Source organism: Protobothrops mucrosquamatus, unplaced genomic scaffold (assembly GCF_001527695.2).
Source record: "Protobothrops mucrosquamatus isolate PMUCROS unplaced genomic scaffold, P.Mucros_1.0 scaffold1583, whole genome shotgun sequence".
In the NCBI taxonomy this organism is placed as follows: domain Eukaryota; kingdom Metazoa; phylum Chordata; class Lepidosauria; order Squamata; family Viperidae; genus Protobothrops; species Protobothrops mucrosquamatus.
This window is the reverse complement of record NW_015387746.1, coordinates 119409-124299: the sequence shown is the minus strand read 5'-3', so window position 1 is coordinate 124299 and position 4891 is coordinate 119409.

Here is a 4891-nt window from a genome sequence, read left to right as displayed (position 1 = left end):
GGTGGTCACCAGCACCTTGAAGCGCACCCGGAAGGCCACAGGCAACCAGTGCAGCCCGCGCAGGAGAGGTGTCACATGGGTGCTCCTAGGAGCCCCCAAAATCCCCTGCGCAGCCGCATTCTGGATCAACTGGAGCCTCCGGATGCTCCCCAAGGGGAGCCCCATGTAGAGGGCGTTGCAATAGTCTAGGCGCGAGATGCTCACTTTTCTTCTCAGATTCTGTCATTTCATGAAAGGGAGAAAGGAATTTATCCTAAATGTGCTGTTCCAGCCTTCCAGAGTTAATATGCCTTTTTAGCTTGAGTAGTATTGCCAAAGAGTTTTTTTTTTCATTTTGTATGCAGTGCCCACCTATAACACAGGATTAAAACAGAATGTAGCTACGTGTGATCCACAACTATGAAATGACAATTTGCACGACGGTTTTCCTTAATTCCTTACACAGGGAAGCGAGTCTTGCAAAATGTTGCTTTTCACAGGCTCTTTCGTTTACAGGAGATTACATTTTGAATGTCTTCCGCTTCTTCTGGATTTGTAGACAGCGTGTGCATTTATCAGGCATTTTATTAAAATTCCTAATCAACAACCTGAACCCACAAATTGACTTTGGTAGCATTATCTTAGCCTTGCATTATTACGTTAAACACTTCTTGTGGCTGCATTCTCTAAGAGGATTTATTTATCAGTTATAACTATAATTCTAATAGCATTTTCTTTCCTGCACCATTAAAAACTTTTCCCAGGTATGGAGACTATAATCCAGTGGTTCTCAACCTTTTTAATGCCGTGACCCCAACCGGTCGTAAGTCGAGGACTAAACCTGTCGTAAGTCGAGGACTAAACCTGTCGTAAGTCGAGGACTAAACCAGTCATAAGTCGAGGACTACCCAACCGGTCATAAGTCGAGGACTTTCCCTGCCCGGGAGCGCCGCGCATGCGTAGTTCCGCCCCCTGCGCCGGCTGAGGCGTAGCTGGCTGAGGCGGCAGAGACGGAGCAGGCCGACCACCAGCTGGCCCAGCCCAAGGGAGGTAAGGCACCCGCCGGAAAAGGGGAAAAAAATGGACAAAAAAAATGGCGGACAGCCTTGCTTGGCGACCCCCGTGAAATGGTCGATCGACCCCAAATGGGGTCCCGACCCACAGGTTGAGAACCACTGCTATAATCCATGGAATGCTGGCTGGGGAATTCCGGGAGTTGAAGTTCAGACATCTTAAAGTTGCCAAGGCTGAGAAACACTGGTATAAAACAATTGTATACATGGTTATAACTAATAGATACAGTTACACAAGGCATTGATCTGTATAATGGAGAAAAATGAGTGGTATCTTTACTCGGTTCACCACAGATCCTTCAGCAATGGGATTTTATGAATCAGAATGAAATAACTTCCACGTGCTTAAATGTCTGAGGAGATTTTCAGTCATCCAGATCATGGTTATCTCAAAGTGCTTTTTCAAAAGGCAAGTGGACTTTTTTTTTTCCTTTTTGAAAAAACAGTCCAGTTGCCTTCTGAAAAAGCACCTTTGAGTTTCCATACACCTAGTATCCACGTTATGCTAAATTTGGTCTTACCACCAAATCTAGCATTTTGTTGTTGTTAGTTGTGAAGTCGTGTCCGACCCATCGCGACCCCATGGACAACGTTCCTCCAGGCCTTCCTGTCCTCTACCGTCTTCTGGAGTCCATTTAAGCTCACGCCTACTGCTTCAGTGACTCCATCCAGCCACCTCCTTCTCTGTCGTCCCCTTCTTCTATTGCCCTCAATCTTTCCCAGCATTAGGGTCCTCTCCAGTGAGTCCTTCCTTCTCATTAGGTGGCCAAAGTACTTGAGTTTCAACAAATCTAGCATAAGGTGCCACAGAAACAGATCATTGTCCTGTTGCATGACTGAATGTTGGTCAAGTTTGGTTGGTTGTATAAACAGAGGCATAAAATCAAAATCACGTGAAGTATATTAGTAACACATTACGAACCTTAGTAAGACCACACCTGGAATACTGAATCCAGTTTTGGTCACCACATTACAAAAAAGATGTTGAGACTTTGGAAAAAGTGCAGAGAAGAGCAACTAGGATTATTAATGGCCTGGAGACTAAAACATATGAAGAGCAGTTGCAGGAATTGGGTAAGGCCAGGCTAGAGAAAAGAAAGACTAGGGGTGACATGATAGCAGTATTCCAGTATTTGAGGGGCTGACACAAAGAAGAGGGGCCAAAAAGAGGGGATCAACTTATTTTCCAAAACACCAGAAGGCAGGACAAGAAACAATGGATGGGAACTAATCAAGGAGAGAAGCAACCTGGAATTAAGGAGAAACTTCCTGACAGTGAGAACAATTAACTAGAAGAACGGCTTGCCCACAGAAGTTGTGGATGCTCCATCACTGGAGGTTTTTAAGAAGAGATTGGATAGCCATTTGTCGTAAATGATATAGGGCAGTGGTGGCGAACTTATGGCACGGGTGCCAGAGGCGGCACTCAGAGCCCTCTCTGTGGGCACGTGTGCCATTGCCCCAGTCCTAGGCCTTCAGCTGGGTTTTATAAAACCTTTTCGCTTTAGGCCTCCGCTGCCATGTGCAAAAAAAAAAAAAAAAGGTTCAATCAGTCGATTTCAACTTCTCGCGGAAAAAAAAGATCTTGCAAAGTTGGAATTGATTGATTGAACTTTTTAGTCCCACCCAGTCTGCCATTACCACCGCAGCCACACCCACCCAATTGGCCATGCCCAGCCAATGGGCCATACCCACCCGGCACCTGACGATGCATAAGTGGGTTTTGGGTTGCAGTTTGGGCACTCGGTCTCTAAAAGGTTCGCCATCACTGTACTAAGGATTTACACAACTGTCTCCAAGACACTAAAGGGAGCAAGGGACCTTATTTACCTTGTGAAGCTATAAAACTGCCAGGTGAAGAAATTTAACAACCCAAACAGATTACCTAATGCTCCCCTTATTTGAAAAAAGAAATGGATATTAAACATCCATTGTTTGTTCCATAAATGTTCTGCAAGCTATGCGGTTTGGCGTATGAAAATAACATGCTGAAACTTGCTATTTAAAAAAATAATCATTATAGGATAATAATACATTACCAGGAATCCCTATAAAAGACGGTTTGCTTTTCACTGTATAGACACGAACAAATTCCTACGGCAAACTAAGGGAGCCAACATGGCGGTTAGACAAAATTTAAGCCAGAAGATTGTCAGAAGGAAAATAAATCTTAGTTTAAAAACTCTCGGTAGATGGTCTGTTGATGTTTAACTGCCAAATGTTTTAGAAGGAACAGGATGAAAATTAGCTTCCTTTTGCACGACAGATAATATATCGTCGAAGTTTGGAGAAGTTTAGATTTAAACCTGAAAGAGCAAGGGCTCCATTGAGTGCCGAGTCACTAAATAAACTCTGGATCCAACTGTTTGTGGGAATGCAAGGTTATGTTGGGTGCCTTCTACAAAGAACGAACTCTTCTGGTTGTCAAATGCCTGGATTTTAATCCTGTGGCCATGGGGAAGGCTTTGATGGTCATGAATGCAAGAACCAATTGTAAGCCACTTTTTTCAGCACCGTTGTAACTTTAAATGATGATGATGATGATGATGATGATGATGATGATGATGATAATAATAATAATAATAATAATAATAATAATAATAATAATAATAATAATAATAATAATAATAATAATAATAATAATAATAAAGTTGGAAGGGACCTTGGAGGTCATCGAGCCCAACCCCCTGCTCAGACAGGAAACCTTACACCATTTCGGACAAATGGCTGTCCAGTCTCTTCTTAAAAACTTCCAGTGTTGGAGCATTCACCGCTTCTGGAGGCAGGTTGTTCCACTGGTTAATTGTTCTCACTGTCAGGAAGTTTCTCCTTAGTTCTAGGTTGCTTCTCTCCTTGATAAGTTTACATCTGTTGCTTCTTGTCCTGCCTTCAGGCGCTTTGGAGAATACTTGACTCCCTCTTCTTTGGGGCAGCCCCTGAGATACTGGAACACTGCTGTCATGTCACCCCTGGTCCTTCTCTTCATTAAACTAGACATTTAATGAAGAGTCATAAGTTCAGGTCTACCTGTAATAGCAGCATCTTGAAAAGCCTGACTGTAGGAGAAGGAGTGGGGGAACCTGGGGGGAGGGGGGAGTTAAAAGAGGCATCAGCCTAGAGTCTCTACATCGCCACAAGTGAACTAAATCCAACCCTCCTTGAATTCTGATGACTCTTGTCTAATCCTAGCAAGTTGTTGTTAGTTGCGAAGTCGTGTCTGACCCATCGCGACCCCATGGACAACGTTCCTCCAAGCCTTCCTGTCCTCTACCATCTTCTGGAGTCCATTTAAGCTCACACCTACCGTTTCAGTGACTCCATCCAGCCACCTCATTCTCTGTCGTCCCCTTCTTCTATTGCCCTCCGTCTTTCCCAGCATTAGGCTCTTCTCCAGTGAGTCCTTCCTTCTTGTTAGGTGGCCAAAGTCCTTGAGTTTCAACTTCAGGATCTGGCCTTCTAAAGAGCAGTCAGGGTTGATCTCCTCTAGGACTGACCAGTTGGATCGCTTTGCAGTCCAGGGGACTCGCCGGAGTCTTCTCCAGCACCAGAGTTCAAAGGCCTGATCGCTAATTGAGAAGATTCCTGTGGATACGTTCTTTAGCAATAAATTTGTTTAACTTCACTTTGGGACTTGGTCATTCGCGCCTGACACTGACTGAGCTTCTCTTTTAAGAAGAGACTGGACAATCATTTGTCTAGGTCTAGGTTCCCCTGCTTGAGCAGAAGGTTGGACTTGAAGACCTCCAAGGTCTCTTCCAACTCTGTTATTCTGTCATTCTGTTTTTCCCACTTATAACCAAGAGACCTAAGATAGGGTAACCTTGAGTTTCTTTCCCACG